This window comes from Rana temporaria, chromosome 8 (genome assembly GCF_905171775.1).
Source record: "Rana temporaria chromosome 8, aRanTem1.1, whole genome shotgun sequence".
In the NCBI taxonomy this organism is placed as follows: Eukaryota; Metazoa; Chordata; class Amphibia; order Anura; family Ranidae; genus Rana; species Rana temporaria.
The window spans coordinates 151,039,043-151,051,352 of record NC_053496.1 but is presented as its reverse complement, the minus strand read 5'-3'; the positions used below and the strand labels follow the sequence as shown (position 1 = coordinate 151,051,352).

The following is a 12,310-nucleotide window of genomic DNA, read 5'->3' as shown; positions in this document are numbered from 1 at the left end:
CTAGAAAAAAGGCTTCAAGGACTCCACCACAAAAAAAAAAAAAAAAAGCCTACAGCACCTGGTATTCCCAGGCGGTCTCCCATCCAGGTACTAACCAGGCCCGACCCTGCTTAGCCTCGGAGATCAGACGAGATTGGGCGCTTTCAGGGTGATGTGGCTGTAGGCGATAACCGTGGCTGTAGGCAATAACCATAGCTGGCCTTAACTCTCTTGAAGATAGCTTGGAAGAAAGACTAGAAAAAAGGCTTCAAGGACTCCACCACAAGAAAAATAAAGATAAAAGAAAGCCTACAGCACCTGGTATTCCCAGGCGGTCTCCCATCCAGGTACTAACCAGGCCCAACCCTGCTTAGCCTCTGAGATCAGACGAGATCGGGCGCTTTCAGGGTGATGTGGGCGTAGGCGATAACCGTAGCTGGCATTAACTCTCTTGAAGATAGCTTGGAAGAAAGACTAGAAAAAAGGCTTCAAGGACTCCACCACAAAAAATAAAAAAATAAAAGAAAGCTTACAGCACCTGGTATTCCCAGGCGGTCTCCCATCCAGGTACTAACCAGGCCCGACCCTTCTTAGCCTCCGAGATCAGACGAGATCGGGCGCTTTCAGGGTGATGTGGCCGTAGGCAAAAACCATAGCTGGCCTTAACTCTCTTGAAGATAGCTTGGAAGAAAGACTAGAAAAAAGGCTTCAAGGACTCCACCACAAAAAATAAAAAAATAAAAGAAAGCCTACAGCACCTGGCATTCCCAGGCGGTCTCCCATCCAGGTACTTACCAGGCCCGACCCTGCTTAGCCTCCGAGATCAGACGAGATTGGGCGCTTTCAGGGTGATGTGGCCGTAGGCGATAACCATAGCTGGCCTTAACTCTCTTGAAGATAGCTTGGAAGAAAGACTAGAAAAAAGGCTTCAAGGACTCCACCACAAGAAAAATAAAGATAAAAGAAAGCCTACAGCACCTGGTATTGCCAGGCGGTCTCCCATCCAGGTACTAACCAGGCCCAACCCTGCTTAGCCTCTGAGATCAGACAAGATCGGGCGCTTTCAGGGTGATGTGGCCGTAGGCGATAACCTTAGCTGGCCTTAACTCCCTTGAAGATAGCTTGGAAGAAAGACTAGAAAAAAGGCTTCAAGGTCTCCACCACAAAAAAATAAAAAATAAAAGAAAGCCTACAGCACCTGGTATTCCCACGCGGTCTCCCATCCAGGTACTAACCAGGCCCAACCCTGCTTAGCCTCCGAGATCAGGCGCTTTCAGGGTGATGTGGCCATAGGCAAAAACTATAGCTGGCCTTAACTCTCTTGAAGATAGCTTGGAAGAAAGACTAGAAAAAAGGCTTCAAGGACTCCACCACAAAAAAAATAAAGATAAAAGAAAGCCTACAGCACCTGGTATTCCCAGGCGGTCTCCCATCCAGGTACTAACCAGACCCGACCCTGCTAAGCCTCCGAGATCAGACGAGATCAGGCGTTTTCAGGGTGATGTGGCTGTAGGCGATAACCATAGCTGGCCTTAACTCTCTTGAAGATAGCTTGGAAGAAAGACTAGAAAAAAGCTTCAAGAACTCCACCACAAAAAAATTAAAAATAAAGGAAAGCCTACAGCACCTGGTATTCCCACGCGGTCTCCCATTCAGGTACTAACCAGGCCCGACCCTGCTTAGCCTCCGAGATCAGACGAGATCAGACGAGATCAAGCACTTTCAGGGTGATGTGGCCATAGGCGAAAACTTTAGCTGGCCTTAACTCTCTTGAAGATAGCTTGGAAGAAAGACTAGAAAAAAGCTTCAAGAACTCCACTACAAAAAATAAAAAAATAAAAGAAAGCCTACAGCACCTGGTATTTCCACGCGGTCTCCCACCCATGTACTAACCAGGCCCGACCCTGCTTAGCCTTCGAGATCAGACGAGATCAGGCGTTTTCAGGGTGATGTGGCTGTAGGTGATAACCATAGCTGGCCTTAACTCTCTTGAAGATAGATTGGAAGAAAGACTAGAAAAAAGGCTTCAAGGACTCCACCACAAAAAAATAAAGATAAAGGAAAGCCTACAGCACCTGGTATTCCCAGGCGGTCTCCCATCCAGGTACTAACCAGGCCCAACCCCGCTTAGCCGCCGAGATCAGACGAGATCGGGCGCTTTCAGGGTGATGTGGCCGTAAGCAATAACCACAGCTGGCCTTAACTCTCTTGAAGATAGCTTGGAAGAAAGACTAGAAAAAAGGCTTCAAGGACTCCACTACAAAAAATAAAAAAATAAAAGAAAGCCTACAGCACCTGGTATTCCCAGGCGGTCTCCCATCCAGGTACTAACCAGGCCCAACCCTGCTTGGCCTGTGAGATCAGACGAGATCGGGCGCTTTCAGGGTGATGTGGCCATAGGCGATAACCATAGCTGGCCTTAACTCTCTTGAAGATAGCTTGGAAGAAAGACTAGAAAAAAGGCTTCAAGGACTCCACCACAAAAAAATAAAAAATAAAGGAAAGCCTACAGCACCTGGTATTCCCACGCGGTCTCCCATTCAGGTACTAACCAGGCCCGACCCTGCTTAGCCTCCGAGATCAGACGAGATCAGACGAGATCAGGCACTTTCAGGGTTATGTGCCCATAGGCTAAAACTTTAGCTGGCCTTAACTCTCTTGAAGATAGCTTGGAAGAAAGACTAGAAAAAAGCTTCAAGAACTCCACTACAAAAAATAAAAAAATAAAAGAAAGCCTACAGCACCTGGTATTCCCAGGCGGTCTCCCATCCAGGTACTAACCAGGCCCAACCCCACTTAGCCTCCGAGATCAGACGAGATCGGGCGCTTTCAGGGTGATGTGGCCGTAGGCAATAACCACAGCTGGCCTTAACTCTCTTGAAGATAGCTTGGAAGAAAGACTAGAAAAAAGGCTTCAAGGACTACACCACAAAAAAAATGAAGATAAAAGAAAGCCTACAGCACCTGGTATTCCCAGGCGGTCTCCCATCCAGGTACTTACCAGACCCGACCCTGCTAAGCCTCCGAGATCAGACGAGATCAGGCGTTTTCAGGGTGATGTGGCTGTAGGCGATAACCATAGCTGGCCTTAACTCTCTTGAAGATAGCTTGGAAGAAAGACTAGAAAAAAGGCTTCAAGGACTCCACTACAAAAAATAAAAAAATAAAAGAAAGCCTACAGCACCTGGTATTCCCAGGCGGTCTCCCATCCAGGTACTAACAAGGCACGAACCTGCTTAGCCTCTGAGATCAGACGCTTTCAGGGTGATGTGGCCGTAGGCGATAACCATGGCTGGCCTTTACTCTCTTGAAGATAGCTTGGAAGAAAGACTAGAAAAAAGGCTTCAAGGACTCCACTACAAAAAATAAAAAAATAAAAGAAAGCCTACAGCACCTGGTATTCCCAGGCGCTCTCCCATCCAGGTACTAACCAGGCCCAACCCTGCTTGGCCTCCGAGATCAGACGAGATCGGGCGCTTTCAGGGTGATGTGGCCATAGGCGATAACCATAGCTGGCCTTAACTCTCTTGAAGATAGCTTGGAAGAAAGACTAGAAAAAAGGTTTCAAGGACTCCACCACAAAAAAAATAAAGATAAAAGAAAGCCTACAGCACCTGGTATTCCCAGGCGGTCTCCCATCCAGGTACTAACCAGGCCCAACCCCGCTTAGCCTCCGAGATCAGACAAGATCGGGCGCTTTCAGGGTGATGTGGCCGTAGGCAATAACCATAGCTGGCCTTAACTCTCTTGAATATAGCTTGGAAGAAAGACTAGAAAAAAGGCTTGAAGGACTACACCACAAAAAAAAAAAAAAAAAAAGCCTACAGCACCTGGTATTCCCAGGCGGTCTCCCATCCAGGTACTAACAAGGCACGAACCTGCTTTGCCTCCGAGATCAGACGCTTTCAGGGTGATGTGGCCGTAGGCGATAACCATGGCTGGCCTTTACTCTCTTGAAGATAGCTTGGAAGAAAGACTAGAAAAAAGCTTCAAGAACTCCACTACAAAAAATAAAAAAATAAAAGAAAGCCTACAGCACCTAGTATTCCGAAGCGGTCTCCCATCCAGATACTAACCAGGCCCAACCCTGCTTAGCCTCCGAGATCAGACGAGATCAAGCGCTTTCAGGGTGATGTGGCCGTAGGTGATAACCATAGCTGGCCTTAACTCTCTTGAAGATAGCTTGGAAGAATGACTAGAAAAAAGGCTTCAAGGACTCCACCACAAAAAAATAAAGATAAAAGAAAGCCTACAGCACCTGGCATTCCCAGGCGGTCTCCCATCCAGGTACTAACCAGGCCCAACCCTGCTTAGCCTCTGAGATCAGACGAGATCAGGCGCTTTCAGGGTAATGTGGCCGTAGGCGATAACCATAGCTGGCCTTAACTCTCTTGAAGATAGCTTGGAGGAAAGACTAGAAAAAAGCTTCAAGAACTCCACTACAAAAAATAAAAAAATAAAATAAAGCCTACAGCACCTGGTATTCCCAGGCGGTCCCCCATCCAGGTAGTAACCAGGCCCGACCCTGTTTAGCCTCCGATAATCAGATGAAATCAGGTGCCTTCAGGGTGATGTGGCTGTAGGCGATAACCATAGCTGGCCTTAACTCTCTTGAAGATAGCTTGGAAGAAAGACTAGAAAAAAGCTTCAAGAACTCCACTACAAAAAATAAATAAATAAAAGAAAGCCTTCAGCACCCGGTATTGCCAGGCAGTCTCCCATCCAGGTAGTAACCAGGCCCGACCCTGCTTAGCCTCCAAGATCAGACGAGATCGGGCGCTGTCAGGGTGATATGGCCGTAGGCGATAACCATCGCTGGCCTTAACTCTCTTGAAGATAGCTTGGAAGAAAGACTAGAAAACAGGCTTCAAGGACTCCACCACAAAAAAATAAAAAATAAAAGAAAGCCTACAGCACCAGATATTCCCAGGCAGTCTCCCATCCAGGTACTGACCAGGCACGACCCTGCTTAGCCTCCGAGATCAGACGAGATCGGGTGCTTTCAGGGTGATGTGGCCGTAGGCGATAACCATAGCTGGCCTTAACTCTCTTGAAGATAGCTTGGAAGAAAGACTAGATAAAAGGCTTCAAGGACTCCACTACAAAAAATAAAAAAATAAAAGAAAGCCTACAGCACCTGGTATTCCCAGGCGGTCTCCCATCCAGGTACTAACCAGGCCCGACCCTGCTTAGCCTCCGAGATCAGACAGGATCGGGCACTGTCAGGGTGATATGGCCGTAGGGGATAACCATCGCTGCCCTAACTCTCTTGAAGATAGCTTGGAAGAAAGACTAGAAAAAAGGCTTCAAGGACTCCACCACAAAAAAATAAAAAATAAAAGAAAGCCTACAGCACCTGGTATTCCCAGGCGGTCTCCCATCCTGGTAGTATCCAGGCCCGACCCTGCTTTGCCTCTGAGGTCAGACGAGATCGGGCGCTTTCAGGGTGATGTGGCCGTAGGCAATAACCATAGCTGGCCTTTACTCTCTTGAAGATAGCTTGGAAGAAAGACTAGAAAAAAGGCTTCAAGGATTCCACCACAAAAAAAAGAAAAGAAAAGAAAGCCTACAGCACCTGGTATTCCCAGGCGGTCTCCCATCCAGGTACTAACCAGGCCCGACCCTGCTTAGCCTCCGAGATCAGACGAGATCAGGCGCTTTTAGGGTGATGTGGCCGTAGGCGATAACCATCGCTGGCCTTAACTCTCTTGAAGATAGCTTGGAAGAAAGACTAGAAAAAAGCTTCAAGAACTCCACTGCAAAAAATAAAAAAATAAAAGAAAGCCTACAGCACCTGGTATTGCCAGGCGGTCTCCCATCCAGGTAGTAACCAGGCCCGACCCTGCTTAGCCTCCGAGAATCATACGAGATCGGGCGCTTTTTCAGGGTGATGTGGCCGTCGGCGATAACCATAGCTGGACTTAACTCTCTTGAAGATAGCTTGGAAGAAAGACTAGAAAAAAGGCTTCAAGGACTCCACTACTAAAAATAAAAAAATAAAAGAAAGCCTACAGCACCTGGTATTCCCAGGCGGTCTCCCATCCAGGTAGTAACCAGGCCCGACCCTGCTTAGCCTCCGAGAATCATACGAGATCGGGCGCTTTTTCAGGGTGATGTGGCCGTCGGCGATAACCATAGCTGGACTTAACTCTCTTGAAGATAGCTTGGAAGAAAGACTAGAAAAAAGGCTTCAAGGACTCCACTACTAAAAATAAAAAAATAAAAGAAAGCCTACAGCACCTGGTATTCCCAGGCGGTCTCCCATCCAGGTACTAACCAAGCCCGACCCTGCTTAGCCTCCGAGATCAGACGAGATCGGGCGCTGTCAGGGTGATATGGCCGTAGGCGATAACCATAGCTGGCCTTAACTCTCTTGAAGATAGCTTGGAAGAAAGACTAGAAAAAAGGCTTCAAGGACTCCACCACAAAAAAATAAAAAATAAAAGAAAGCCTACAGCACCAGATATTCCCAGGCAGTCTCCCTGTCAGGGACTCACCTCTCAATCTCGGAACCCTTCCAGAGGGTTAAAACAGCGGCGCGCAATTGCACATCGTCGCGCGCCTGTGATGTGCGTGCGTTAACGGCGCGCGCACGTGCACGGCGGGATCGCGCGCGGCGGGGCGTGCGCGCTGACTCCTTGGCGCCAAAAACGGCTTTAAATGGACACTGACAGCTCCAGCACATTGCTGTCTGATCTACAGTCTCTGAACGTTGTTTACCTGAAGAAACCTGATTATCTGCTATTACCTTTTGACCCGGCTTGTTTGACCTTCCGCACCTCTCCGATCCTGACCTCGGCTGCTATCGACCTACCTCTGATTGATCCACCGTTGCCTGACCTACCTGCCTGTACCACGACGACTCTCCTGCTTACCCCATCTGAATATCTGAACTATCTAATGTGATCCGGCTTGTTTGATCCTGCTTCCGTCTGCTGTCTATTAACCAGCTTGCCTTCTCAGTTGTTGCTGTGAATCTTCTGTCAGTGTCACAGACCCTACTTCCGGTTACTTCAGCTCCAGTCTACACTTCCAGCAGTGGTCTACATCTACTCATCTATCCAGCCAGCCGGCACTCCTACCCCGCCAGGCTCTTGAGTCTGCTGTTCCCTATCCAGCAGCTCACAAGCCGGAGCTGTAAGAGAGGCCTACTTCTACAACCGGGCTCTGGTTACCAGGTACGTGATACATAACAGTATCAGACAGCCATGTCAGAGCCCTCAGGAGTGGCCCCAGCAATGGAGGAGATTTGTAAACACCTCGCATCTCTCACCCAAGCTGTTAAAAATCTACAGGACGGCTACATGCGACTGGAAGGTCAAGTACAGAATATGTCCGGAGACGCAGCTCCTGAACCTTCCGCCAGATCGTCTTCATCAGCCGCTGCTCCAACTGTAGTGATGCTACCACCCGAACCCAGGGTTCCGATGCCATAGCGGTTCACCGGGGACTGCTCCAAATTCCAGAATTTCCGCAATACCTGCCAATTATATTTTGCCCTCCAACCTAGGACTTTTTCCTTAGAAGCCACAAAGGTGGGATTTGTGGTGTCGCTTCTTCAAGGAGAGCCTCTAACCTGGGCGCACCAACTATTGGAGGAAAATGGCACCAACACAGAGACTCTGCTTGCTTTCTTTCAGGCCATGGCACAACTCTATGACGATCCTCAGCGGACTGCTACTGCTGAGGCCGCCCTGCTTGCGCTTCAACAAGGCCGCCGAGCCGTTGAGGAGTATGTTACGGACTTTCGCCGCTGGAGTGCGGACACCCAGTGGAACAGCGCAGCTCTGCGGCACCAATTCCGTTTGGGACTTTCAGAAACCCTAAAGGATGAGTTGGCCCGTATTGGGGTTCCTGATACCTTGGAGGAATTAATTGATAAATCTATACAGATTGACCGACGCCTACGAGAGCGACGAGCAGAGCGATCTTCTCATCTAAGTCGCCCTTTATGGGTCACTACTAAAGCGCCCATGCCTGCTTCTCGCTACCAACCACCCGTCCATTCTAGTGCGGCCAGCTCTCCTCCTGATACTTCTGAGCCTATGCAACTTGGGGTCATGCGACCCACTCTGCCTCCTGAAGAACGAACACGTCGTCGGCAGCTAAATCTGTGCCTCTACTGCGGTGAGCCTGGTCATTATGTCGCCAACTGCCCCATCAAGATGCGTAAGTGTCGTTTTTCTGTTCCTGTCAACGTTTCCACTCTCTCAACCAATACAACACACCTTGCTCTTTCTCTGTCTTTGCAGCTCCCAGGAAGAACGATTCCGGTCAACGCAATTATTGACTCCGGCGCCTGCAGTTGTTTTATTGATGCCACCTTTGCCAGTCTGCACCACATTCCTCTTCGAAAGAAAGACTTCAGACTTTCTGTTTTTCTGGCCGACGGATCCCACATTAAATCGGGTCAAGTAACCCAAGAAACCCTTCCTCTACCTGCTTCTACTTCCGCTAATCATAGAGAATTGTTAATTCTGGATGTAATTTCTTCACCCTTGTTTCCAGTGATCCTTGGCATCCCCTGGCTCCGGGTCCACAACCCCCAGATTGATTGGGTCTCTGGAACTTTACGATTTCCTTCCCATTACTGCCTGGAACACTGCCTACCTGGATCTTCCAGTTTCTCTCCGACTCTGTTATGTCTGAACACCGACCCCAGTTTATTTCAGTCTGTTCCGGAACCCTATCATGAGTTTCTCGATGTGTTCAGTAAAAAGGGGGCCGACTCCCTTCCACCTCATCGCCCCTATGATTGCCCGGTAGAACTACTTCCTGGGGCCGAGATCCCTTTTGGGCGCATTTTTCCACTATCCGAGAAGGAACAAGATGCTCTGAAAATCTACATCGACGAGAACCTAAATAAGGGGTTCATTCGTCCATCCACCTCACCAGCAGGTGCTGGAATATTTTTCGTCGCCAAAAAGGATCAGACCCTTCGCCCATGCATCGATTATCGAGAGCTCAATAACATCACGGTTAAAAACCGTTATCCATTGCCATTGATACCCGAACTGTTTCAAAAATTAAGATTCGCTACTATCTTCACTAAGCTGGACCTGAGGGGGGCCTACAACCTAATTCGCATCAGGGACAGCGACGAGTGGAAAACTGCTTTCCGTACTCGGTATGGTCACTACAAGTATCTAGTCATGCCATTCGGGTTATGCAATGCTCCTGCCACCTTTCAGCATTTTGTCAATGACGTGTTCAGAGACTTTTTAGATATTTTTGTCATCGTCTACCTGGATGATATCCTGGTCTTTTCTGGCTCATTAGATCAACATCGAGAGCATGTCCGGAAGGTTTTGAATCGTCTTCGCCTACACGGTCTATACGCGAAAGCAGAAAAATGTGAATTCGAGTTGCAAACCATCCAATTCCTGGGCCTAGTGATCTCCCCGACGGGAATTGAGATGGACCCCAAGAAAGTGTCTGCTATTTTGGACTGGCCAGTGCCCCTGGACAAGAAGGGGGTCCAACGTTTTATAGGCTTTGCGAATTTCTATAGACGTTTTATTAAAGGATTCTCTACCATTGTTGCTCCCATTACACAGCTTACAAAACAAAACTTCCGTTTCCGTTGGAATCCTGAGGCACAAAAAGCCTTCGACACGCTAAAGAAATTCTTCACGACTGCCCCAATTTTTAGCCACCCAAACCCGGCTCTACCCTTCCTCCTTGAGGTAGACGCCTCCGAAGTCGCAGTGGGGGCCGTTCTCTCCCAACGCATGGGAGACAAAGACCTAATACACCCCGTAGGATTCTTCTCCCGAAAACTCTCCCCCGCGGAGAGAAACTATGACGTAGGTGATCGTGAGTTATTGGCCATCAAGGCCGCTTTGGAAGAGTGGAGATATTTATTGGAAGGTGCTGCACACCCCGTGCTAATTTATACGGACCATAAAAACTTGGAATATTTAAGATCAGCCAAGCGATTGAAGCCCCGACAGGCTCGGTGGGCACTCTTCTTCTCCCGTTTCGGCTTCCACATCACTTATCGCCCGGGCTCTAAGAATATCAAGCCGGATGCTCTGTCCAGAATGCATGACAACCCAAAAGATACCTCCACTCCTGACACCATTCTACCAGAGAACAGTTTCTTGATACTGCACACTGACCTACTTTCCCTGCTCCGGGGAGCGTCTTCAGATTCTTCCAAACCTCCCAACATTTCTTTAGAATCCCGAGATGGACTGTTCTGGAGAGGAAGCCAGATTTTTGTCCTTGAAGACATCCGAGTAGAGGTTCTGAAACACCTCCACGACCATCCAATGGCAGGACATTTTGGGGTTCGTAAGACACTAGAACTGGTGCGTCGCACCTTTTGGTGGCCTGGATTAGAGAATTTCTGTAAGTCTTACATCAGCACATGCCCTATTTGTAATCGGAACAAGACACCTCGAAACCAAGCCTGGGGTTTACTGAAACCCTTACCCGTACCCGACAGACCGTGGAAAATGGTGGCCATGGATTTCATCGTAGAGCTTCCCTGCTCTGAAGACTGTACTGCAATTTTCGTGATCGTGGACCGTTTGACCAAAATGGCCCATTTTCTCCCTCTAAAGAACACACCTTCTGCCGTTGAGACTGCTTGTGTCTTTATTAAAGAAGTCGTTAGGTTGCATGGGGTACCCTCCAACATAGTATCAGATAGGGGAGTTCAATTTACCTCTCGGTTTTGGAAGGCCCTCTGTGAAATATTACAAATTGAACTCGCTCTATCTTCAGCATATCACCCCCAGACCAATGGGCAAACTGAACAAACCAATCAGACTCTGGAACAATACATCAGGTGCTTCACTACGTTTTCTCAGAATAATTGGGTCTCTTTGCTACCCCTAGCGGAATTTGCTTACAACAACGCCAGTCATTCTGCCACAGGGCAATCTCCCTTTTTTGCCAATTATGGTTTCAACCTAACTTTTTTACCAGATTTTCTTTCAGAATCTTCAGTACCGGCAGTACAGAATACCGTGGAATTCCTCAAACAAAACACCAAATTACTATAGGAAGCTGTGACCAAGGCCCAGGCTGACAGTAAGAGGTTCTTCGACAGGAAAAGGAAAGGAGAGCTGGATCTGAAAACAGGGGACCAGGTATGGCTTTCTACCAGCAACCTCAGGTTAGCTTGTCCTTCTAAAAAATTGGGACCCAAATTTATGGGACCTTTTCCGGTCAAAAGGAGAATCAATACGGTTTCATATGAACTTTCCTTACCTGATTCTCTTAAAGTGCACCCTGTATTCCATGTCTCTTTATTGAAACCTGCAGCTCCTGATCCCTTCCCTAATAGGGGTACATGGCCTCCTGAACCAGTTCATGTTGACGGATGCGAGGAATTTGTGGTAGAAGCCATCCTGGATTGTAGAAGGCGACAAGGACAGAACCAATTTTTGATTAAATGGAAAGGCTACGGACCAGAAGAAAACTCCTGGGAACCTGAAGGCAACATCCATGCCAGAAGATTGGTACGTTCATTTTTTCTTGATCATCCTGACAAGATGGCCCGACTAGGCATCCGGAGGCTGCCCCTTGGGGGGGGAAAATGTCAGGGACTCACCTCTCAATCTCGGAACCCTTCCAGAGGGTTAAAACAGCGGCGCGCAATTGCACATCGTCGCGCGCCTGTGGTGCGCGCGCGTGCGTTAACGGCGCGCGCGCGTGCACGGGATTTGATCGCGCGTTGCGGGGCACGCGCGTGCGCGCTGACTCCTTGGCGCCAAAAACGGCTTTAAATGGACACTGACAGCTCCAGCACATTGCTGTCTGATCTACAGTCTCTGAACGTTGTTTACCTGAAGAAACCTGATTATCTGCTATTACCTTTTGACCCGGCTTGTTTGACCTTCCGCACCTCTCCGATCCTGACCTCGGCTGCTATCGACCTACTTCTGATTGATCCACCGTTGCCTGACCTACCTGCCTGTACCACAACGACTCTCCTGCTTACCCCATCTGAATATCTGAACTATCTAATGTGATCCGGCTTGTTTGACCCTGCTTCCGTCTGCTGTCTATTAACCAGCTTGCCTTCTCAGTTGTTGCTGTGAATCTTCTGTCAGTGTCACAGACCCTACTTCCGGTTACTTCAGCTCCAGTCTACACTTCCAGCAGTGGTCTACATCTACTCATCTATCCAGCCAGCCGGCACTCCTACCCCGCCAGGCTCTTGAGTCTGCTGTTCCCTATCCAGCAGCTCACAAGCCGGAGCTGTAAGAGAGGCCTACTTCTACAACTGGGCTCTGGTTACCAGGTACGTGATACATAACACTCCCATCCAGGTACTAACCAGGCACGACCCTGCTTAGCCTCCGAGATCAGACGAGAT

At 48.6% G+C, this 12,310-nt stretch overlaps 13 non-coding genes and 15 pseudogenes across 13 annotated transcripts; all 28 read right to left on the bottom strand.

Moving 5' to 3' along the window:
* Positions 1-46: 46 nt before the first annotated feature.
* LOC120912268 lies at positions 47-165 on the bottom strand. The gene has a single exon (XR_005743023.1). It is a non-coding gene; the product is annotated as a 5S ribosomal RNA (ribosomal RNA).
* A 120-nt stretch (positions 166-285) lies between these two features.
* LOC120912181 lies at positions 286-404 on the bottom strand. Its single transcript, XR_005742938.1, has one exon. It is a non-coding gene; the product is annotated as a 5S ribosomal RNA (ribosomal RNA).
* A 101-nt stretch (positions 405-505) lies between these two features.
* LOC120912153 lies at positions 506-624 on the bottom strand. Its single transcript, XR_005742911.1, has one exon. It is a non-coding gene; the product is annotated as a 5S ribosomal RNA (ribosomal RNA).
* A 101-nt stretch (positions 625-725) lies between these two features.
* On the bottom strand, positions 726-844 carry LOC120912170. Its single transcript, XR_005742927.1, has one exon. It is a non-coding gene; the product is annotated as a 5S ribosomal RNA (ribosomal RNA).
* A 101-nt stretch (positions 845-945) lies between these two features.
* Positions 946-1,064, bottom strand: LOC120912312 (annotated as a pseudogene).
* A 101-nt stretch (positions 1,065-1,165) lies between these two features.
* LOC120912369 lies at positions 1,166-1,274 on the bottom strand (annotated as a pseudogene).
* Positions 1,275-1,375: 101 nt separating this feature from the next.
* Positions 1,376-1,494, bottom strand: LOC120912287 (annotated as a pseudogene).
* A 100-nt stretch (positions 1,495-1,594) lies between these two features.
* Positions 1,595-1,723, bottom strand: LOC120912370 (annotated as a pseudogene).
* A 100-nt stretch (positions 1,724-1,823) lies between these two features.
* On the bottom strand, positions 1,824-1,942 carry LOC120912359 (annotated as a pseudogene).
* Positions 1,943-2,042: 100 nt separating this feature from the next.
* Positions 2,043-2,161, bottom strand: LOC120911924. The gene has a single exon (XR_005742692.1). It is a non-coding gene; the product is annotated as a 5S ribosomal RNA (ribosomal RNA).
* Positions 2,162-2,262: 101 nt separating this feature from the next.
* On the bottom strand, positions 2,263-2,381 carry LOC120912296 (annotated as a pseudogene).
* A 101-nt stretch (positions 2,382-2,482) lies between these two features.
* Positions 2,483-2,611, bottom strand: LOC120912418 (annotated as a pseudogene).
* Positions 2,612-2,711: 100 nt separating this feature from the next.
* LOC120911885 lies at positions 2,712-2,830 on the bottom strand. Its single transcript, XR_005742654.1, has one exon. It is a non-coding gene; the product is annotated as a 5S ribosomal RNA (ribosomal RNA).
* A 101-nt stretch (positions 2,831-2,931) lies between these two features.
* LOC120912307 lies at positions 2,932-3,050 on the bottom strand (annotated as a pseudogene).
* Positions 3,051-3,151: 101 nt separating this feature from the next.
* LOC120912429 lies at positions 3,152-3,260 on the bottom strand (annotated as a pseudogene).
* Positions 3,261-3,361: 101 nt separating this feature from the next.
* LOC120912197 lies at positions 3,362-3,480 on the bottom strand. The gene has a single exon (XR_005742953.1). It is a non-coding gene; the product is annotated as a 5S ribosomal RNA (ribosomal RNA).
* A 101-nt stretch (positions 3,481-3,581) lies between these two features.
* Positions 3,582-3,700, bottom strand: LOC120911966. The gene has a single exon (XR_005742732.1). It is a non-coding gene; the product is annotated as a 5S ribosomal RNA (ribosomal RNA).
* A 306-nt stretch (positions 3,701-4,006) lies between these two features.
* LOC120912346 lies at positions 4,007-4,125 on the bottom strand (annotated as a pseudogene).
* Positions 4,126-4,225: 100 nt separating this feature from the next.
* On the bottom strand, positions 4,226-4,344 carry LOC120911948. The gene has a single exon (XR_005742715.1). It is a non-coding gene; the product is annotated as a 5S ribosomal RNA (ribosomal RNA).
* A 100-nt stretch (positions 4,345-4,444) lies between these two features.
* On the bottom strand, positions 4,445-4,564 carry LOC120912378 (annotated as a pseudogene).
* Positions 4,565-4,664: 100 nt separating this feature from the next.
* On the bottom strand, positions 4,665-4,783 carry LOC120912388 (annotated as a pseudogene).
* A 101-nt stretch (positions 4,784-4,884) lies between these two features.
* On the bottom strand, positions 4,885-5,003 carry LOC120912088. The gene has a single exon (XR_005742848.1). It is a non-coding gene; the product is annotated as a 5S ribosomal RNA (ribosomal RNA).
* A 101-nt stretch (positions 5,004-5,104) lies between these two features.
* LOC120912141 lies at positions 5,105-5,223 on the bottom strand. Its single transcript, XR_005742900.1, has one exon. It is a non-coding gene; the product is annotated as a 5S ribosomal RNA (ribosomal RNA).
* A 100-nt stretch (positions 5,224-5,323) lies between these two features.
* On the bottom strand, positions 5,324-5,442 carry LOC120912293 (annotated as a pseudogene).
* A 100-nt stretch (positions 5,443-5,542) lies between these two features.
* Positions 5,543-5,661, bottom strand: LOC120912068. The gene has a single exon (XR_005742830.1). It is a non-coding gene; the product is annotated as a 5S ribosomal RNA (ribosomal RNA).
* Positions 5,662-5,761: 100 nt separating this feature from the next.
* On the bottom strand, positions 5,762-5,883 carry LOC120912419 (annotated as a pseudogene).
* Positions 5,884-5,984: 101 nt separating this feature from the next.
* LOC120912385 lies at positions 5,985-6,106 on the bottom strand (annotated as a pseudogene).
* Positions 6,107-6,207: 101 nt separating this feature from the next.
* LOC120912643 lies at positions 6,208-6,326 on the bottom strand. Its single transcript, XR_005743173.1, has one exon. It is a non-coding gene; the product is annotated as a 5S ribosomal RNA (ribosomal RNA).
* Positions 6,327-12,310: the final 5,984 nt, after the last annotated feature.